This window comes from Barbus barbus (assembly GCF_936440315.1).
Source record: "Barbus barbus genome assembly, chromosome: 19".
Lineage (NCBI taxonomy): Eukaryota > Metazoa > Chordata > Actinopteri > Cypriniformes > Cyprinidae > Barbus > Barbus barbus.
The window spans coordinates 5,311,245-5,335,616 of record NC_136747.1 but is presented as its reverse complement, the minus strand read 5'-3'; the positions used below and the strand labels follow the sequence as shown (position 1 = coordinate 5,335,616).

General features: G+C 36.0%; 1 pseudogene across 1 annotated transcript; it reads left to right on the top strand.

Annotated features, from left to right (window-relative positions):
* Positions 1-417: 417 nt before the first annotated feature.
* On the top strand, positions 418-17,652 carry LOC306885861 (transmembrane protein 222-like; annotated as a pseudogene). Its single transcript, XR_013785932.1, has 6 exons — positions 418-562; positions 3,812-3,896; positions 9,834-9,865; positions 10,996-11,092; positions 11,739-11,869; positions 17,335-17,652. The product of XR_013785932.1 is annotated as a transmembrane protein 222-like (transcript).
* The last annotated feature ends 6,720 nt before the right edge of the window (positions 17,653-24,372 follow it).

Sequence of the window (24,372 nt, the reverse complement as noted above, 5' to 3'; positions counted from 1 at the left end):
AATGTTCACTTTTGTATAAACCATGCCTTTAAAGTGAATTCATTGTTTCATCAGTGTATTAGCTTTTTCTAATTATTTATCTACATGAAAGCAATTATAGCTCATAATGTGGCAACAGTATGAACCTTATTTTGATCGCCTACCTGTGATCATTCTTCTCATTTATAATCCCTTTGTATTTAAATGTCATGCCCAGAATCTCTTATACAAACTAAAAATGAAACATAGGCTAAATGCCAAATGACTTTAATACTCATTTATCTGTATATTCGTGCCAGACATGTCCTCTTTCAGTGGTTATTACTGTCATTTTTATCGCTTGATATTTACCATTGATAAAGTGTGCAGTACCCAAAGGGACCCCGGAAACGCGCCGCTCGCGTCGCCAGCGCGCTGCAGATCCAGGAAGCGGAACGAATGAAGTTCATTTCTCACAGCTGGTGATGGCGGATGCTGTCGAAATAGAGACCATGAAGAATTATAACATAGCGTTTGAGAGGATGGACCCGAGCATTAGCCGCTATCCCTACTGTATTGTATGGACGCCAATCCCCGTGTTATCGTGAGTGATTCTCGCCTCCACTGTTGCTTTTGCTTCATGTTGATGTTTTAAAATCGATTCAGTCCCTTAGAAAGAGGTTTGTGTTTATGATGGATGTGTTACACCAAACATTACACAAGCAAGCGATGCGTCGCGTCATTCAGCAATCGCGGTGTTGATGTGGCAGCGTTCTGGTATGGCGCGTCGCGTTAACAAATCGGTTTAATAAACATTACCAGATTTGGCAATTGAACCGGTTTTGCTGAGTAGAAAAACCTGTGTTTAAAGGAGTAGTTCTTCCATTATTTATGCATCTTTTCATGTAGCCCTGACTTTGTTCCATGGAACACAAATTCAAATATTCGAACACTGAAGACGCGCTCTTATTTTAAACAATGTTCACATTCTTTGATACAGTAAGAGTGGATGGGGACTGGCGCTGTTGTGTGTGGATGGAGACTGGAGCTGCTCCAAAAGTCATATTATAGCTTTGTGTGAAGAACAGACAGAACTTTACATTGTTATTTGCTAAAACTGTATAAGGATGGTGTGAGAAAACGGGTCAAACAAGGGCGGAAGATATTTAAGTTTTCAGTTTTCATATGATAAATATTTGAACGCAGCACATTGCCATGGAAAACAAAACCTGTCTAACCTTCATTATTTAATTTAGCCATTTCATTGGCTTAAAAACTGCTCTTTGTGCGTGCACATTTTATCCTTCCCTATACTTAATCTTGATCCAGTAAACATGAATGATTGTAAAAGCTGTTTGAGACATTCAGAATGAAATCTGTTAAGGCCCGTTCACACCATAGTAATACTTTGATAATTGTAGTACTTTTTAAAACTTGTTTGTAAATTAAAATCGTTGTGATTGGACACCATTTTGTAATGCATATCAGTAATTCTATAACATGCATTATAATTTATGACCATTAGTTGCAAACACGACACCTTTGTTGAATCTTTGATGCATTTGTCCTGGGATGGAGCCTGAGTTCTTTAACGACACCCATTATGTTCTGGTCTGGGATCAGAATCCAAACTCCTTCCGATTATCATTTGCTGAGATGAATCTGATTACAGCTGATCTTAGACCAGTCTTCTGGTGTCCTCCACTGTAGATTATCTCAGTGTGAGAGTTCCTCGCCCCATGTTTTCTTCTTCTCCTGTATTTGGGTCAGCGGCTTGCTCTGTAGGACACTCGGTGATAAATATGCACATGGACGGGAGCGTATCTGGGGTGCCGGCGTATGCCCTACTCCACTTCACAAACTCCACCGGGGCTGTTTTATCCAGGATATTCATACCGTTATTCATATCGCCCCCCTGAGAGCTCTGTTGATAATACTTTTTTAATCACTGGTCTAGTGTCTAATCCGCTTCCTTATCGGGTTGTCCTTTGGGTTGCCGGTTCTGTTGCCCTGCTTGTTTGAATTCCAAAGCCAAAATGACATGAATATGAATCAGCAGGGGAAGATGGATTTTGGCCAGGTGTATGATATTGAAAAGGGCATTCTCCAGCATCAAGCATTGTGCTTTTAGCCGTCCTCTCAAAAACACACAAGTTTACTTGTATTTCCACTCTTGTAAACAATTCAAAATAATAGCAGGTGTTTTTTTTTTGTTTTTTTTAAATTTCCTCCTGCATTTTTTTTGGCTCTAGCCAAAAAGTAAGTGAAGGGATATTGGTCCGTTGATATTGGTCTGTTGGTCCGTTATCATAAAGTAAACCCTCATGCAAGATTTATGTATGTGACCCTGGACCACAAAACCAGTCATAAGGGTCACTTTTTTCAAAATTGAGATTTATACATCATCTGAAAGCTGAATAAATAAGCTTTCCATTGATGTATGGTTTGGACAATATTTGGCTGAGGTACAACCATATGAAAATCTGGAATCTGAGGGTGCAAAAAAATCTAAATATTGAGAAAATCGCCTTTAAAGTTGTCCTAATTAAGTTCTTAGCAATGCATATTACTAATCAAAAATGAAGTTTTGATATATTTGCAGTAGGAAATTACTAAATATCTTCATGGAACATGATCTTTACTTAATATCCTAATGAATTTTGGCATAAAAGAAAAATCAATCATTTTGACCCATACAATGTATTTTTGGCTATTGCTACAAATATACCTGTGCTACTTATGACTGGTTTTGTGGTCCAGGGTCACATATTTGAATGGCACATAAAATGTCCATCTATTTGGATTATGCCGCTTTAACATGAACAAACTAATAAACCTAATCTGATGTATATGTGTCAGTCATACATAAATGAAACTGGTATTTATTTATTTAATTTAACTAACGTAACAAATGATGAAAAAAAAACAAAGAAACAAAAAAGTAAACTAAAAGAAATACAAATTCTACCACTGCATTGTCTGCTCAGATAACCAACTATTTTCTTTTCAGATAACAATACAAAAAATAAAATAAATCAACTCAACTATACATGCGTAAACTAAAAAAAAAAGGTTAAAATTGTATTTGTTGCATATAAAATTTCTATCAATTTGGATTAGACTTAATCTTAATGTGATGCATATTTGCCAGTCATACATTAATGAAATGAAAATGGTAAGATTTCTGCACTCATTTTTTTAAAATAAATAATGGCATATAATTTACATCTATTTGATTTTAAATAATCATATTTTCAAAATGCATTCATTTAAATTGCTTAGAATCAGCATAAATGTTAATTGTGAAAAAAATAGTAAGAACAGTTCAAATGGCTGACTGTGGAACAGGCAATAATCAGATAGTTCAAATAAATGAGACCGAAACAAGTTGGATTTACTGATAAAGAATATATCAAGTAGTTACTGTATTTTGTATATAAACACATTCAGTTTATTAGTACTATCAAGAAATATATGGGTATAAACAACAAAAAACTATACAGCACATTTTCAGAAGATGTATATGTTTACAGAGAAAATTAATATAAGCTTTTAATATTTTTCTTCATGGAAATTCATGTAAAAAACAAAACAAAAAAACTCTTAATATAACTTGTTTGTTTGCTGGTTTTTATTGCATTTGTTTTGTTTTGTTTTTTTGTTTTTTTTTGCCATGAAAATAGTCAAAGATGCTGACATGGCATTAAATAAAAATATACTACTACTACTACTACTGCTCTTCCTGGAAAATGGATGAAAACATTGATCATATGCTTGTCTGGGACAATCAAATCTTAAGACAGTGTGTTTTTGTTGGTTTTGTTAATTCCTTTTGTTTGTTGTTTTCTTTCAGATGGCTCTTTCCTTTCATCGGCCACATGGGCATCTGCACCTCCGCTGGAGTGATCCGTGATTTTGCAGGTCCATACTTTGTCTCAGTAAGTATATTCACATGCACTATTATAATTGAGATATTAGGGGGCCGTGGCGTATTCAAGCTAGAATCCTCATATGTCTGTCCAATACATGAGACAATGCATGACTGGATATTTAAAAACACACTGAAAAACAGAGGTGACATGCAGCAGCATACAATGTCAGTGTCATCTAGTTAACATGTTCATGCAGGATAATGTCTAGCTATAGTAACATTACCTAGGTCTGTTTGTCTGAGTTCACAAAGACCAGACTGCTATAAAGTTTTGATTTTCCTTAATGTTTGTTCAAGCCTCTTGTGTGTGTGTGTGTGTGTGTGTATATATATATATATATATATATATTGCTCTGTTGGCTGTGGAGTCGAGAAATATACAAATATGATTAAAAGATGAATATGAGAGACAACTACAGAATGTCACATTTTATTATTGGGTGATTCAACACATAGATGTTTTATCAGCTAAGAAGTTCAGCACTTTTAGAGTTTCATCCCTCTATCTGATGTGAGCATAAGTATTGGAGCAGTTGCCTCACAGGTCTTTCTAAGTGACCAGCTGTGTCCTGTTGCATTAATTCTTCAGATATTAAAAGCAGGGAATGTGTCGTGTCAGTTATATCCATTACTTCTGTATTCTGAATCTTGCATTTGATGATGACACACACAAACCAGGATGAAGATGAGGGAGCTGACTCTGAGAGAAAAAAAAGCTGGGGTGATGCTCTGACAATCTACTGTCCTCAGGAGACTTTGACACAGAATTACAGATGCTACACAGCAAGATGCAAACCTCTGACCAGCACCAAAAATAGAAAGGCAAGATTAGAGTTTGCAAAAAAGTACAAAGGTGAGCCAGAAGAGTTTGTAACTGTGTTTATGGACCGATGAGACAAAGATGAACCTTTATCTAAGTGATGGGAAAGCAAAAATGTGGAGAAAAAAAGGGAACTGCAATGATCCCAAGCATACAGCCTCATCTGTAAAGCATGGTGGAGGTGGTGTCATGGCATGGGCATGCATGGCTGCCTCTGGAACAGGCCCTCTCAACTTTACTGATGACTTAATGTATGATGACAGTAGCAGAATGAATTTGGAAGGGTACAAAACATCTTGCCTACCAATATTCAAGAAAATTCCACCAGATTCATTGGGAAGTGCTTCATATTGCATCAGGACAATGACCCAAAGCACCCTGCCAGTTCAGTCAAGGAATTTATAAATCAATCTCCAGATTTAAATCTGATTGAACATGAATTTCAGCAGCTGAAGAGGAGAGTAACTCCCCAAAACAAGCAACAATTGGAATTGGCTTCAATAAAGGCTGGGAAAAGTATTTCAAAGGATGAGACCAAGAGTCTGGTGATGTCTACGGGTCACAGCCTCACTGCTGTGATTGTGCTCAAGGGATCTGCAACTAAATAATAGCTTTTAATCTTTTATATCTGCCTTATGTTCAACTGTCCCAATACTTGTGCTCACATCAATGAGAGGGATGAACTCTAAAAGTGCTGTTCCCTTTATTTTTTGTAAAACATGTATGTGTTGAAGCAGCTAATAATAAAATGTGACATTCTGTAGTTTTGTCTCATATTCATCTTTTAATCATATTTGCAAATGTCTTGACTCCACAGACAACAGAGCAATTTTGTCTTTACTGTTCCAGTACTTATGGAGGGCACTATATATATTTCATGCTGGCATTGATATTTAAAGATTGTTTCTCACTGAAGCACAAATTTTGTTTGTATATTTCAGAACTTGTGGCACTGAGAAAACAAAACTATTTATATAAGATCCACAATCTTAAGAAACAACAAATGTATCACATCCTCAGAACTGATAGATTGATTCTCACACATAGCTGATAGAAAAGGTTGTCAAGACAATTGTAAAATTTAATATAATTTGTATTAATTTCAAATGTGCCATTGAGAAATACATCACTCAGAAGGTCTGCTTGCAAATGTAAGAAGCACCTGACCTGCATTTAAACATTTAAGCATCGTTGAGCATCGCTGAACATCATTTGCAGCACCTTTTCTTAGCAGAGAAAGCGAATGCCAGATTGCCAAACTGCATCATTTAAGTAACATTGGGAAGATTGCCAAACGGTGCAGGTTTAAATGTATCATTGGATGGTTTGGATCTCTTTCAATCTGGCAACAATGAGCTTGTTAGAAGCCCACGGAGGCTTGTTACTGTGAGACGCCTGAGCTGTGTTATAAATGACCTGCGTAGACTGGGCTGCACTTTCCTCCTGTCTGACCTCAACAATGTCAAACAACTTTTTGTTGACATATAAAGGCCTTATAAAGTGTATCTGGTTTCGGTTAAGAATGTTCCTCTAGATAAACATTATTTTCACTAGAAATCACTGGAAAGTTCAGCATTCGCCATCAGCTTCTTCGGTGACCCTGTTATTTCCAAAAGAAAAATCTATACCTGTGCAAAAAGGTGCAGAGCAGAGGAGGACATGCGGTGAAAGCTACACCTCCAGCTCCGTCAGCTCTCTGCACGACTAATTGCAGTTTTCTCAGCTTCCAGAGATCTTGTTAAAAATACATGGTCGTATCCTAGAGTTCACCGTCAGGGCAACTCCATCTCATACTGCACCTGGCATTAAATGGAGGACCCAACCACTTGTTCATAAGAATCCTGTACAAAGTCAGACAAGCTGTTCAAACAAAAGCAAAGTTATCATGGTGCAAAAGCTCCACAGCAGTTCTCTTCAGGTTCGGATATCGTCCTTTAAGCACATCTCTGTCAGACAGGAGCAAAAGTGAAATGTGTTGTATAGAGCAGAGCCGGTAACGTGAGAAGATGGGGTTATTTGACCTGCGGTGATATGGGCCAGCACACACTCAAGTGCACCACAATCTGCTGCACTTAACTCCGCTTGTGGCTGACAGGGACTGAAACACGTCTCGCATGTGGAATGAGAGGAGCGATGTGGGTTGAGGTCAGTTCACAGTTTAAGGGTTTTGGAAATTGCTTGATGATAAAAATGGGCTGTAGTAGATTACATTTCAGAACATTATGACACTTGCACATGCAAAAAGTGTTATGTTTTTCTAAATATTTTAGCTATGTGTTTTGACCACATTACTTTGTGGTTGCAAGAGTGATTTCTTACTGATCCATGTAAAAAAAAAATCCTATTATTATGGTTCACCCAAAAATTCACATCAAGTCATAATTGACTCAACTCTTATTTCGTTCCAAACCGGTATGACTTTCTGTCTTTGTGAAACCTAAAAGTAGATATTTTGAGATATCTTTTTTTTTTTTTATTATTGTTTGGTTACCAGCATTCTTCAAAATATCAACAAGAGCATTATTAAAAATTTAAAAAAGAAATGTATACATGGATCAATCATTCACAATATGATCTATAATATTTAGAAAATTGATTTTAAGCTGTTCAGCAAAATGTTGGCAACCAAACAGTTGCTGGTAGCAATTGACTTCCACAGTATGGGGGGAAAAAAATACTATGGAAGTCAATGACTACCAGCAACTGTTTGATTACCAACATTCTTGAGTTCTGCAGAAGAAAGAAACTCACACAGGTTTGGGCCGACATGAGGGTGAGTAAATGACAGAATTTTCATTATTGCGTGAACTGTGCCTTTAAGTAGTTTGTATTCCATTTTATAGAATATACTTAATAGAATATACATATTCTTAAGAATCAACACTGACTTATTTTCCTATAACCCGAATTCCGGAAATGTTGGGACGTTTTCTAAATTTGAATAAAATGAAATCTAAAAGAATTTCAAATCACACGAGCCAATATTTTATTCACAGTAGAACATAGATAACATAACAAATATTTAAACTGAGAAATTTTACAATTATGCACAGATTGAGCTCATTTCAAATTTGATGCCTGCTACAGCTCTCAAAATAGTTGGGACGGGGGCATGTTTACCATAGTGTAGCATCTCCTCTTCTTTTCAAAGCAGTTTGAAGACATCTGGGCATCGAGGTTATGAGTTTCTGGAGTTTTGGTTTTGGAATTTGGTCCGATTCTTGTCTGATATAGGTTTCCAGCTGCTGAAGAGTTTGTGGTCATCTTTGGCGTATTTTTCGTTTAATGATGCGCCAAGTGTTCTCTATAGGTGAAAGATCTGGACTGCAGGCAGGCCAGTTCGGCACCCGGACTCTTCTACTATGAAGCAATGCTGTTGTAATAGCTAAAGTATGTGGTTTTGCATTGTCCTGCTGAAATACACGTCGTCTGGAGGGGAGCATATGTTGCTCTTAAACCTTTATATGCCTTTCAAAACATGCAAGCTGCCCATACCGTATGCACTTATGCACCCCCATACCATCCGAGATGCTGGCTTTTGAACCGAACGCTGATGACACACTGGAAGGTCTCCCTCCTCTTTAGCCCGGAGGACACGGCGTCTGTGATTTCCAACAAGAATGTCAAATTTGGACTCGTCTGACCGTAGAACACTTTTCCACTTTGAAACAGTCCATTTAAAATGAGCCTTGGTCCACAGGACGCGACGGTACTTCTGGACCATGTTCACTTATGGCTTCCTTTTTGCATGATAGAGCTTTAGTTGGCATCTGCAGATGGCACGGAGGATTGTGTTTATACCGACAGTGGTTTCTGGAAGTATTCCTGGGCCCATTTAGTAATGTCAATGACAGAATCATGCCGATGAGTGCTGCAGTGTCGTCTGAGGGCCCGAAGACCACGGGCATTCAACAAAGGTCTTCGGCCTTGTCCCTTACACACAGAGATTTCTCCAGTTTCTCTGAATCTTTTGATGATGTTATGCACTGTAGGTGATGAGATTTGCAAAGCCTTTGCAATTTGACGTTGAGGAACATTGTTTTTAAAGTAGTCCACAATCTTTTTACGCATTCTTTCACAGATTGGAGAGCCTCTGTCCATCTTTACTTTTGAGAGACTCTGCCTCTCTAAGACATCCCTTTTATAGTTAACCATGTTCAGACCTGATGTCAATTAACTTAATTAGTTGCTAGATGTTCTCCCAGCTGAATCTTTTCAACATTTCTTGCTTTTTCAGCCCTTTGTTGCACTCGTGCCAACTTTTTTGAGACCTGTAGCAGGCATCAAATTTGAGATGAGCTCATTTAGTGGATAAGTGTAAAATTTCTCAGTTTAAACCTTTATGTTCTCTGTTCTATTGTGAATAAAATATTGGGTCATGTGGTTTGAAAGTCTTTCAGTTTTCATTTTATTTAAATTTAAAAAACGTTCCAACATTTTCTGGTTGTATAACACATCTTAAATTGTATTTTATCTTACTGCCCTGGCATTAAGAATTTATTGATCTTGTTTTTAACTAATTTGAAGAGTAAACGAGTGAAAAGAAAAAAAAAAACTGTCAGTAAATTTTATTGTATTAAAATTTAACTGGAAAAAGTTTGGGTATCTGCATGTAAAATATGTCCTATGAATTATGACAAAGAATATTTTCCAAGCAGTATTTTTGTATCGTGTGTTATAGTATAGATGTTTGATTTTGTAGTGCTGTTTAAAGTGTGATGTGGGCTTGAAACGACTGAAACGGAGTTTGTCAGGGTTGCTGTTGAAGGCACTTGTGTGTGTAACTGTGGTACTGTCAGGCAATTAGTGCTGTCATCATGATGTCAGCCGCAGCTCTACAGTCATTAGTCACATGACCTGGCAGCAGAACTGAGCCCCCATGAGCAAAGATGGCTGATGTCAGCGCACACACTTGAGATGAGTGATAGCTAACGGATAGCTGCAGGTCATATAGACCTCCCAGGATTACTGGCTTTCACAGAGAGAAGTGTGGATTCATAATGGTGTCTTTCCGGAAAGAGGGAAATTTTATGAATGAATTTTTTTTATGCTTAGGCCTTTGTTGTTTTTAATTGTTACATTGTACACAAACAGAGTTGACTGTCTTTTTCTCTGCTCTTGCAGGAGGATAACATGGCATTTGGAAGACCAACAAAGTGAGTCAATGCTGTGATGTCACAGCAAGATCAAAACTGAGCGATGCCACAGTGTTTACTTACACAAATGACTTATCGCTGTCTCTATATTAAGCTGGTATACAAGAAAGTATGCAATCGTCCAAAAATTTCAGATGTCACCTTTTTAAACCCTGACTTGTGAAATAATGATCAGAAAAAATCTAATTATTAGACTTTCATACAAAATATATATAAAGTTTGCATATGTGTTTTATGTTTTGTATCATATTTGATACATCAGGCTTATATGGCTCATATAATATGATATAGTGAGAATATGGAGCTCACACTCGAGAGGGGCAAAACCACTCAATTTTATTCAGAGGCCTAAAATGAGCAAAAATATGTAGTTGCTGAAATGGCCAAATATGATTAGCTTCAGATCAATGAGATCTTTATAACAGTATAAAAGTATACTTGCATAAAATCCATATAATATCAGTCATCACTCTTTATATCCCAGTAATGTGTCTTAATAAGATGATATTTAAGTGCTTAGTTTTATGATCAAAGCTCTGTAGTTTTTATTTTGGGGGCAAAACATACAATGCAATACAGTGATGATTGAGAGAAATATAAATAAATGTTCCTCTGGGCATGATCCTGTATCATATTTAATACTCACATTTTAACATGATTGTTTTGTAATAAAAAAGGTAAAATTGGCAATTAAACAAGTAAAAAAAGTCGCTTTGTTCCAGTAAGTGTTCATCTTGAATATTACTTACAATATAAAAGTTATTCTTATGTTTACTTTATAAAAGTAAAGATTTCACCACAAAAATGCATGTACCATGAAGTACTCTCAAGGTTTACTAAAAGGCCTTTATTTGCTAAAAAGTATAAACTATAAATCAGACGACAGAAGGCAAGTAGTAGATTGCGAACAACATGTTTATCAGATCAAATCTTGATCATGTTGATTATTTGGAGCTCATAGAAATTTGTGTATCAAATGATACAGCAGACTTTATAGGGTTAATGTCCTCCAGCAGTGGTTATAAAAGAAATGACTTGGCCTGTTGAACTGCATTGTGGGGTTCAGCTTTTCATGATACATGTGATTCATGCACGTGTGTTGCTGCAGTATTTATCTGCTTTGTTCCCAGGTACTGGATGTTAGATGTCAGTAAAGTGTATGCCAGTGGATCTAACGCGTGGGACACAGCAGTTCACAACGCATCAGAAGAGTACAAACAGAGGATGGTAATCTGTGTTTCTTCCCTGTTTTGCTTGTGGAAAACGCATGAAAAATGTTGAAATCCATGTGCAGTTATGAACTACACTCAGAATTTTTTTTTCTTTTTATACTATTGTTAATTTCAAAGAATGAAAAATATATATGTGACCCTGGAGCACAAAACCAGTCTGAAGTCGCTGGGGTATATTTGTAGCAATAGCCAACAATACATTGTATGGGTCAAAATGATTGATTTTTCTTTTATGCCAAAAATCATTAGGATATTAAGTAAAGAAGATGTTCCATGAAGATATTTTGTAAATTTCCTACTGTAAATATATCAAAACTTAATTTTTAATTAGTAATATGCATTGCTAAGAGCTTCATTTGGACAACTTTAAAGGTGATTTTCTCAATATTTAGATTTTTTTGCACCCTCAGATTCCAGATTTTCAAATAGTTGTATCTCTAACAAATATTGTCCTATATCATAACAAACTATACATCAATTGAAAGCTTATTTATTCAGCTTTCAGATAATGAATAAATCTCAATTTTAAAAAATGTACCCTTATGGTTTTGTGGTCCAGGGTCACAGATATATTTCTTTTAGCATCCATACAGATAAACTGTCTTATATATTCTGACAAATTATCTCCGTTTTCCCTCCAGCACAACCTCTGTTGTGACAACTGTCACTCGCATGTTGCGATGGCACTGAACCTGATGCGCTATGATAACAGCACCTCGTGGAATATGGTGAACCTCTGTCTGCTCTCGCTCATTCATGGCAAACACGTCAGGTGAGCCTAACAGAGCTGTGCACATTCACACCGCTGCCTTCAGATGTACTTCTGCATGCGTTTGTGCTTTGGTCAGATTTCTAATTTTGAAAATCTTTTTTTGGTGTAATTTGTTCACAAGAGGGCTTTTCACACTTGCAATAGTTAACTCTGGATCATACTAAACTCTGGGTAGACCGAATCCTGGGTTGTCTTGCTTAACTTTCACACTGCTCATAAATGTGTCCCTGGACCACAAAACCAGTCTTAAGTATAAATTTTTCAAAATTGAGATGTATGCATCATCTGAAAGCTGAATAAATAAGCTTTCCATTGATGTATGGTTTGTTAGGATATAGGACAATATTTGTTATAGATACAACTATTTGAAAATCTGGAATCTGAGGGTGCAAAAAAATCAAAATATTGAGAAAATCTCCTTTAAAGTTGTTCAAATGATGTTCATAGCAATGCATATTACTAATCAAAAATGATGTTTTGATATATTTACATTAAGAAATTTACAAAATATCTTCATGGAACATGATCTTTACTTAATATCCTAATGATTTTTGGTATAAAAAAAAAAATCAATCATTTTGACCCATACAATGTATTTTTGGTTATTGCTACAAATATACCCCAGTGACTTCAGGCTGCTTTTGTGCTCCAGGGTCACAAATTTGCCTGCACTATAAAAAAGATTTTTCACAAAGTTGTTTCAACTTAAAATAATTTGTTACCCCACTGACTTTAGTCAACTTGAAATGTTTAGTTACTCAATGTTAATTTAAGGGACAGCTGGAATATTTTAGTTGATTAAACTAAACATTTTAAGGCAGCGGGGTAACAAATTATTTTAAGCTGAAACAACTTTCTTTTCTTTTTTTTTACAGTGTGTGGTTAACAGCTAATCCTGTGTATTCACACAGTACATTCCTAAAATTCGTATTTGCATATTTGCAGTGCCAGATTTATTGATTGGATGAAGGCAGCATGCAACCTATTTACATAAAGGCTCATAAATGCACGTCGACATATAATGCATTGCAGACTGTACTATCGAGTTTTTTCTTTCTGTGACTGTGAATATGAGGCGCGTGACTGGATGTCTGTTGCTAAACTTATAGCCATAACATTCAATGCCTCATTGTTTCACACTGTACATTTTGATACAGGAACAGGCTTTTAAAACCCGCAGGGAAAAGTGGTGCTAACCCCGCTTTTAAATTACAATAGTGAAACATTTCTCTACCTGGGGTCAAAAGCAGGGTTCAGAACAGTGATAACTCAACTTTTTCTTCACATCAGGATACTTTAGCTTTTACACTGTAGTTTGCCAAGCTGCACATAATTCATAAAAAGTCATTTAACTGCACTTATAAGTACACTACCATTCAAAAGTCAGTAAGATTTCAGCAGGAGTGCATTAAATTGATCAAAAGTGACAGTGAAACATTTATAATGTTACCATTTCAAATATATGGTTTTATTTTTAACTTTCTATTCACTGGAAAGGCCTGACAAAGTTTCACGATTACCACATAAATATGAAGCAGCACAACTGTTTTCAACACTGATAATAATAAATATTTCATGAGCAGCAAATCAGCATATTATTATGATTTCTGAAAGATCATGTGACTCTGAAGACTGGAGAAATGATGCTGAAAAGTCAGCTTTGCATCACAAGAATAAATTAAACCTTACAGTATTTTCAAATAGAAAACAGCAATTTTAAATTGCAACTCCACAATATTACTGTTTTGGTCACACTTTATTTTGAGGTCCAGTTCCATGAAAACCAATGAATGAGATTATACAAATTCGTCCAAATTAGCAGTTTTGCATTTGATGCAATTTGAGCAGCACATCCAGCACAGACTGGATATAACGTTAAAACTTTGTGATGAATGGCCACATTTAGATCAATATTAGGCCTGATTGTTTTAAATTTGAGTGAAGATGTTCGTTTAAGCAGGGTATTTTTGAAATCCATTCATGCCACTCTGTCAAGTGAAGTAAATGATTTCTGGTAATGCTTTTTGAAAAAGACTGATCTCTGAACTTACATTAAGAATTAATTAAGAAAGGTAATAACCATTAGTAGAAGAGATTTTGGGACGTTGTTTGATTCCACAGCCGTTTTATATCCTAAATATTGTTTTAAATCCTCTCTACTGCAGGATTGCATAATTATAGGACTGAGAAATTGGACCCAGTGCTGTGTTTAGGGTGTCAGCTAAAAATGCTCCTACATGATACCTGAAGTCTAACAAGGGATTGCTCCAGACACAACTTTTTTTTTTTTTTTTTTCAAGACTACTGGTTACTGTCTGAGCACAATGCATGTGCATTGGCCCCAGGAGACTGAGAGGGACTCAAACAGGGATAGGCTGTCATGGCGTCTCTCAGGTGTAATTGAAAGTGTTGCATTATGTGTGTGTTTCTCCTGCCCCAAAGTGTTCAGAGTGCATCCATCACTGCTTATTGTGAGAATTCTACTGTCAGTCACTAAAAAAGGACCTGCAGGGATGAAGTGATGATGCAGCTCTTTTGTCCTCCAGCTGTAGAAGCACATTGTTGTGGTTGCATCAGTATGGAGAGTAATTGGACGGCAGACAGAGCAAGAATTTTGACTATCAGCTAGGGCTGGGCGATATGGCTGAAAACTGTATCACGATATCGGTGTTTCATATCGGTCGATATCGATAATTATTGATATTTTTTTAAGGTGGTACATCAAGTTCGTGGTAATACCAGTCTTGGCGGGGACGACGGTCTTGCATGATTTGCAGACGACATTTGGTCTGACTACGGTCAGACTTATAATATCCAAAAAACTGCCATACTGGCGAGCTGACTTTCTCTTTTATTTACAATTTCCTCGCTCGCTGCGGCACTCATTTTCTGCTTATGAAGAGGAATCCAGCAGACCAGCCAGGTCTGGCTGCAGACATGCAATCCCACGCGTGCGCACTTAGACACGAGACAACGATATGGCGCAACCAAACATGATACTGTTGATATGATTGGCTGTTAGCGTGTCACTCCCTACGTTGCTAGGTTACCAGAGAGCGAGTGCCTTTGTTAATGTAACCAAACTTGCTTCGCAACCTTTGTTTTCTTCCGACGAAGAATAAAAAATATCGAACGTTTTATCGAACACATTTTTTATTGATATCGTTCACGTGTCTATCGCGATACAGATCGTTATCGTTTTATCGCCCAGCCCTACTATCAGCATGAAATCTGGTCCACAGCATATTCTAATCTGATATTGCAAGGAAAACAAACACAGTCTGTGTGCTGTTGAGGGAAAAGTAATGTGATATATCAATAGTAATTTGTCTTTTTCATCTTTTATTTGCTTTCTATCTGTGATTAATGGTCTTTGCTTAGGTAAGCACCACCTCTGTGAAAAAGACTGCATTGAATGTGCACTTGTAGTGTACTTTAAATCTTAAAACGCTAGTGTATTCACTTAAGAGAGTTCACGTTTTTTAACACACTTAAGTAGACTTGAAAGATGAACTTTGTAATAATGTCAAATTCAAAGTTTTACTTTAAAATACATTTTAAGTCATTGTTATTAATCTTTTTGTCATGCTTTAAAGTACACTTATTTTGATGTATTGTCTAACATACTAAAGCACGTCAAGTACTTGATTATAATTTTTGTCATTCATTTAAAGTTCATATATTTTAAATGTACTAAATTGCAACTTTACTACAAATGTGTAATTACAAATATATTTAAATACATGACACACGAGTTTCAATAGAAATTACATTAAAGTATATTTTAGTTCACTATAAATGCTCGTCAGTACATTCAGCAGTGCACTTTAACTATTATTTCAATAGACAAAGTCATTATGAAATTACTTGAGTGAGTCAAAAAAAATCACTAAAGATCATCTGATTGCATTTAATATAAATTTTAATCTAATGCATTTTCATTTAATTGCAGTTAACATGCAATTAAGTGTCAGAAAACATTACATTTTTACATTTAAATGCATTCTTTTAAAGTATATTATATCTATAATGAGCACTCTTTTTAAGTATGGTAGTGTACTACTATTGTGCAAGGGTATTACTGTTGCTCCTACACTGGTTTAGAGATTTTATCAAACCTCTAACTGTAAATATTAAATGTTGGCGAATAACTCAATTTTATTTTCTAATCAATTGGACTTGCATACAATAAAATTGGCCCAAAAATAAAAATCACATTGACTAACATTGAAGGAGGGTCCTAAAACATATCTTGAGACCAGAATATTATAGAGAATTTGGGGATTTTTTTTTTTTTTTTTTTTTTTACACTAGGGATGCATTGATCCGATACTCGATATCGGTATCGGCACCGATACTGGCATTCTCTGCTGAATCGGGTATCGGTCAAACGAGAGCGATCCATATCCGATATTGTGCCTATAGTATTCTGTGTTATTGTTAAGCCCCACGAAGGGCACAAAATCATTATAAAGCACCATAAAGATTTTGTGCACTATATTTCAAGTGTTCTGAAGCCGTTCCATAGTTTAATGTGAGGTACAAATGAATATTTCAATATATAAGTCAAGTTCACGCAAAATCTTCAGTCATCCTCCATTCAGCATTCACAGACTGTCACGTTCGGTTACTAGAGTCAAGACGATGAAACTCTCTCCAAGAGCGCTCAATATATATATATATTTTTTTTCCTTTTTTTTTTATAACCGTTTTAAAACTGTTAAAAGAAAAGGCTCAATAAAATATCACACAGATTTAATATACTACTGTGTGATGATCAGGTCAAAACACAGAAGTATAGAAATTCTACATTGATTTTAAAAAAAAAACTGCGCTGGTATCGGATTGGATCGGTATCGATCGTTACTCAGAATTTTCTGGATTGGATTGGTTCTGAAAAAATGGTATCATTGCGTCTCTATTTTTTACTTGGAGCTACAAGTGAAGTGAAGTGACATACAGCCAAGTATGGTGACCCATACTCGGAATTCGTGCTCTGCATTTAACCCATCCAAAGTGCACACACACAGCAGTGAACACACACACACCGTGAACACACACCCGGAGCAGTGGGCAGCCATTTATGCTGCTGCGCCCGGGGAGCAGTTGGGGGTTCGGTGCCTTGCTCAAGGGCACCTCAGTCGTGGTATTGAGGGTGGAGAGAGCGCTGGACATTCCCTCCCCCCACCTACAATTCCTGCCGGCCTGAGACTCGAACGCGCAACCTTCGGATTACAAGTCCGACTCTCTAACCATTAGGCCACGACTTCCCCAAACAACAGCTTAAAAGCAGCATGACAGTGCCTTGGCAAACCTACAAACCATTTCAAACATAACATTAAAAACCTCTACATCATGGCACAGACGAGCACAAATCAGAATCTAGTTTCTTTTGTTTTCATCTTCACTGAAACTGTATCTTTCTCTCACACAGACATTTTTTTTCTCTCTCTCTCTTTCCACAGTTGCGTAGGTTTCCTGAAGACATGGCTTCCTTTCTGCATCTTGACCAGTGTGATCCTGGCTGTGACTCTGTCTCTAAACCTGCGATGACCCAGCGGGGTCACACACAGGTGAACAGGCTCGCCGCCCATCAGAGAGCCATCACTCCAGCTCCAGCGGGACTCCAGTGAATGTCAACTTGAAGTCCAGCTCTTCAGAGCCTAGAGGAGCTCAACATCAAAAATCAAACGCTAGACCTCTTTGTCGTAGGGTAGGGACAGCAAATACACCATGGCTTCAACGTCTTGTGGTGATGTACGAAACGCTATTCTCAAAACATGTCTTCCAAAGGCATGACTTTGGTGTCTCTTGAGGGTTATGGTGCTCTTTTATCGTTTGGTTAGACTTTGATCTCCAAACTATAACTACTGTTTAGGAAATATAACATTATAACGTGTATATGTGTGTGTGTATGTATATATATATATATATATATATATATATATATATATATATATATATATATATGTATATGTGTCTTATATTTTACATATAACTTGAATATGAATTTCTAATGATGCTATGTTGTTTCTGAGAACATAGTTTATCGCAGAAACAATGCATTGTATATTAAGATACTCTGAAAGATGGATTTCCTTTTAAAATTCTTATTATGAATACGAAAGCTCATTTAAATTAACACTTTTAATATTTAATTTCATTTAGGATTACCATTTTAATCGTTTTATTGGCAAGGCTAACCATCAACAAATAGCTTTTAATATTGTTGCTTGGCATGCTTTAAAATGTAATTGTTTTTATACAAAAAATCTAATTACATATGGAGATTAGCATTAAAAAATGGCAAGTTAATGAATAAGCTAATCTTGTTTGCATTATGTATTGAAAAGCTTTGCACTGCCTGGCCAGCTGTATATTGCATAATTTATTATTGCATTAATTTACTATTATTATATTGCATAAACCATTATGAAATTGCATTCTCAAGTTGAATGTGACACATTTAAAAGTGTAAAATGTAGGCTAGGATTTGATTTTATCCATTGGGAATTTGATTGAATCAGAAAAAAAGCCAGGCTTGAAATTTAAGTGCCCTTGGTGAATTTAGCCGAAAAGGACAGTTGTTTCAGTTCATTTGAGGAAAGGTTATGAAGACAAGACATTTAGTTTTCTAACATACACCAGGAATGAAGGAAAGTAAATGATGCCTTTTAATATGTCTTTGTTGTCCTGAAGAACACTTGATTCACATCGCAGGGGCTGTGGATGTTCTGTCTGAAAGCTTTACTCTTTCAATCGTGAACTGTTAAATGAGCTATTTAATGCTTCCATTGTTTGTTTCACAAGAAATATCAAAGGTATTTTGTTATGTTGATTATTGACTTGGTAAAATGGCACAGTATGCCTAGTCTAACAATCATATCACATAAAAAAAATAAACGATAACATGATTTATGTTTCATATAAGGTCCAGGGTTTGGATAATGCTCATCAAAATGAAGCAGGAACACTGAAATCTGTCAAGCACTCATCCAGGTCATAATTTCACCCCAAAATCAAAAATGAAAAATGGCAGAATTATTTTGTTTAAAGAAAACGAAGCCTGTTTTATTATCTTTTGCATGTGATATTATTTCATGGCAATTAAGCACATCTCCTACCATATGAAAACTATTATTTAGTTATTAATTATTATTATATTAATATATGATTACATTAATTGTATTTATACATCCTTGTAGTATTTGTAGTACTGCTTTATTGTTTTTAATGCAGTATTTTTATTGCAACAACGATAAGAACTATATTAAAGTAAAAAAAAATATATATATATATATTATTTCCTTCTGATTTGGGGTGTAAATGTGGCCTGTTTTTGTGAGATTCTGCTTAATTAGTGTATAATTAGGAAGAAAATTAAACCTGGGGTATTACAGTTTTTATTGTAATAAAAGTAAAACTTGTATCAAACTAATGAAAGTAAAATTAATGTTTTCATTATCATGAATATCTTAATTATCCTAATCGCAAGCTGTATTTTATTTTATTTTTATACAGAATATATTTTTGTTTGCTACTGATTTTGGGTGTAAGTGTTTCACTCGTACGTCTGAATGGATCTATAATCAGGAAGAAAAACAGTGGGTGAAATCTAACCTTTATTACTGTAATCCAGAGCACAGAAATCCTGTTTGCTTTTCATGAACCGAGCACTTCAAACACCGATCGAATCCTGCCGTGATCCTAGACTATGATCTGGACACCAAACCCGTTTCCATGACTCCTGTGTGATTAAATCCCCTCTTTGTTTCATGTCAAAGAGAAACATCACTGAACGTCTTACCTATTGCTCTCTTCTCACATTTTTCCTTTTCATTCCTCTTTTCACACTCTCTCTGTCTTTGGAAGTATTGCCAAGAGCAGCAGGTTGTCGAGTGTGTTTTGTGTCGGTGGAGTGTCTTCAGATGGGCCGGTGTGTGTGTGTGTGTGTGAGAGAGGAGTCTGGCCCCTGTTGGCCCCGGCTAGAGCTGATCACATTAGAGATCCTGTGTGAAGTGTGACGTTCTTACTGACGGCTTTCCTGTCTTCAAAGACGTGAACTAGTGGATCAGAAGCACATTTGACTGTTTAGGTCGTCACAGCAGCCCAGCGGTTCCCATTTCCTCTCTGTAATCTCTAAAAGCTCATGGCATTCCACTGCTTTATGCTTTTAGAGTACATTCATTCATTCACTGAGGTCTTTCTGTGGTTACAATATGTTAAATGCTAACATTCACATGCCACCTTCCAAAAATAGTGTGCAAAATGAGGCCTGAAAAAAGTGAATTTTATATATATATATAATATAGTATTTATTTACTTTTTTGCAACAATGTTACCAGAATTTGGTCTAGGTCTACATGTTTACAAGCTTTGATTTGTGTGATGATTCAAAAAAAAAAAAAAAATGGCTAGCCAATTCTCATGACATAGAAAATTAATATAGTTTCATTGTAGTTTTTTTATTTATTGTAGTTTTCTATATTTTGAGTATTTCTTGGAAATAAAACTATCACTAACAGAGTTGCAAATTGAGTTTGACAAATGTCATCAACACTAAATTATTTGTAAAAATTGAGGACATGAAGAGAATTTACTAGTTTTCTAAATTACTATTGGTCAGTTGAAAATAACATCTCACTTTTTGGAATGGATAAATCGGGATAACAGGGTTATCTAAAATGTAAGACATCACAAAAAATATGCATTTTAAATGGTTTTTAACTTGATGAACATGAAAAAGTAAAGTTTTCTTTCATGTAAAGTTATATTTTTTATAAATAATAACAAACGTGTGCTGTTAAAAAGCACTGAGACCCCATCGGCTATGGAAAGTGACACTTGATTGATTGATTGCTTTTTGCCATTAGAACAGTTTTATTAGCAGATTACATATTTCGGTTTCTGTCTGTTTGCTAATTCAAAACTTGCCTGTTCATAAAAATGAGCTGCAAATGTTTTCTTTACATGCACTACTGTTAAGAAACACAATTACAAACAAGCAGACTTTTAATGATAATGAAATTGTCACCTCATACCTCCTGTGTGTGTGTGTGCACGCGCTTATTTGCATGTTGTGCTCTGTAAGCCTGTGCACATGTATCTGACACTGCTGGTTGGCATTCAAAAGTTTTTTGTTCTGGGTTTTACGGCTAATATTCAAATGCATATTTTAATATGAGGTTATTAAAGTCTTTGTAATGATATATTTTACCTTGTGGAGAACCGGCGGCATGTATTCTGTGCGTGTGGTAATGCCTGCTTGACTAGATGCTTTGTTTACAATGGCTGCTGAGTGTTAGATAAATATGAGTAGCAGAATGCTTTTTGTTGTTGATTTTACCCCAATGTCAAGCATTCTGTAGAGCACATGGACAACTAGAAACAGGGTGAAAACACTTAAAGCCTTTTTTACTCCAAATGAGTGACCATGTTTTATATTCATAAGGCAATAAGCTTCTACACTAAACTGTAATATATGAATGTGAAGAAAGATGACTATGCTTTATCTGATTTCATTTTAGAAATTGGAATTGGTCTTTCATTGTCTTTTCCTTTCTTTTCTCCCAAGAAGCCAGTAATGGTGTTTTTAAAATTGAGCTATTGAGTTTGCACAATGTATTTCCTCATAGCCTGCGTCCACAGCAAGAACTCCAGGGAAAAGCCCATATCCTGTCATCAGAAACCAATGGAAACACATAATCATCTTCCTAATTAATTTACATTCCCCAATGTTGTGTAATTATCATCAAATTTCAAACACATTCTGCCAACAGTATAATTTGTTTAATGTTCATGCATTATTGATATCAATAAAAGATGTTTACTATTACAGTATACTATGGGTTTTATTTATATATATATATATATATATATATATATATATAATTTTTTATTTTTTTTTTAAATGGGTGTGTAGACAGGTGCATCTCAAAAAATTACAATATCGTGAAAAAGTTTTTTTTTTTGGTAACTTATTTAAAAAAAGTGTAACTTTTTTTTTTATTTTATTTTTTTATTTTTTTATTATTATTATGAACCTTTCCTCATGAAAGTCAAAAATCCAGTTTCTCAAAATATTAGAATATTTCCTAAGATCAATCAAAAAAAGGGTTTGCAAAACCGAAAAGTTCAAGTTCTTTAAAGTATGTTCATTTATGCACTCAATACTTGGTCAGGGCTCCTTTAGGACAAACTCCAGCATCAGTGAGGAATGGCATGGAAGCGATCAGCCTGTGGCTCTGCTGAGGCACTATTGAGTCTTCAGCCCGTCTGTATTGTTGGATCGACTGTTTCTCATCTTTCTCTTGAAAATATCCCATAGATTCCATATGGGGTTCAGGTCAGGCATGTTGGCTGGTCAATAAAGCACAGTAATATCATGGTCAGCACACCACTTGGAAGTGGTTTTGGCACTGTGGGCAGGTGCTAATGTCCTGCTGGAAAAGGAAATCATAAAGCTTGTCAGCAGATAAGCATAAAGTGCTCCAAAATCTCCTGGTAGACGGCTGCATGGACTTGATAAAACACAATGGACCAACACCAGCAGACGTCACGGCACCCCAAATCATCACTGACCGGAAACTTCACACTGGACTTCAAGCAGCTTGGATTCTGTGCCTCTCCAGTCTTCCTCCAGACTCCAGACCTTGATTTCCAAATGAAATGCAAAGTTTACTTTTATCTGAAAATAGGACTTTGGACCACTGAGCAACAGTCCAGTTCTTTTCCTCCTTAGCCCAGGTAAGACGCTTCTGACGTTGTCTCTGGTTCAGAAGTGGCTTGGTAGCCCTTTTCCTGAAGACGTCTGAGCGTGGTGACTCTTGATGCACTGACTCCAGCTTCAGTCCACTCCTTGTGAAGCTCTCCCAAGTGTTTGAATCAGCTTTGCTTGACAGTATTCTCAAGCTTGCAGTCATCCCTGTTGCTTGTGCACCTTTTCCTACCCAATTTCTTCCTTCCAGTCAACTTTGCATTTAATATGCTTTGATACAGCACTCTGTAAACAGCCACTCCTGTCAGTAATGACCTTCTGTGACTTACACTCTTTGTGGAGGGTGTCAATGATTGTCTTCTGGATCATTGCCAAGTCAGCAGTCTTCCCCATTATTGTGGTTTCAAAGAACAAGAGATACCCAGAATTTATACTGTAGAGGTGGTCATTTAATGAAACTCAAATGTAAAAATTCTAATATTTTGAGATACTGGATTTGTGATGTATTTGGTGATGAGTTTTTGGCTCAAGGTCTGCATATAAAGTCACACCAGAAGTGTTCAGCTGGGATCAGGACTTGGCTTTCTGCAGACCAGTCAAGTTCTTCCACACTGACTGAATCAATCATGTCTTTATGAACCGTGTCTTATACACAGAGACACTGCCATGTTAGAATAGAAAAGGGTCCTGTCCAAACTGTTGCTATAAAATTAGAAGCACGCAATCCCATAGAATATCTTTATATGTTTAAACATTAAGATTTGTACTCATAGAAGTTACTAAAGTAGACAAACATGTTCATTAGAAGGAGTGATACAATACTTTTGGCAATGTAGTGTATGTGTGTGTGTGTGTGTGTGCATGTTTATGTGGTTTATGAGGACACAAATGTGTATAATGACATGGGTATGACAGAGGTATTACAATATGAAGGTGGTTTATGAGGACACTGCCTATGTCCCCGTAATTCAAAAGGCTTAAAAAACATACTAAATGGTGTTTTTTTGAAAATCTAAAAATGCACAAAGTCTCCTGTGAGGGCTAAGTTTAGGTGTAGGGTTGGTGTAGGGCAATAGCACACACAGTTTGTTCAGTATAAAAACCATTACGCCTATGGAGAGTCCCCATAAACCACAAAAACCAACGTGCGTGTGTGTGTGTGTATATATATATATATATATATATATATATATATATATATATACACACACACACACTATATATATATATATATATATATATATATATATATATATATATATATATATATATATAATTGGACAAAACAGTTTGGACTCTGGACTTAAAGTTTGACTTAAAATGCATGTATTTTATAATGTTTCGAATGTTGTTTTTTGTGCATTTCTTTGAACGGTTGCCCTGGAAACGTTTAATTGCAATAGAGAACAACTGATGGCAGGCAAAAGAACTGCGTGTTGAATAAATAGCTTATTGTCCCCCTTCAATTCAGCAGACCCCCCCCCGCCGACTTCAAAGCATCAAAGAAATTCAATTCAAAACTTTTAACAAAAACTATGATTTTTAGTATAAAAGTATAAAAAGTATAAAAAATCTATTAAAAAAAAAAAATCCCCCTAGTGGGCCCCACCCCCTAACTAAGAGCCACTGCTCTAGTGTAACAACCAGAGCTTTATCGATCTCCAAAGAACCACATAAAAGCAATAGTAGAACAACCATTTCTGAGTGTATAGACAGCAAACTGGACACCTTGAGCTACTAGAGTAACAAAGATCAACTAAAGTAAGGGATCATCGTAATCTTTTGA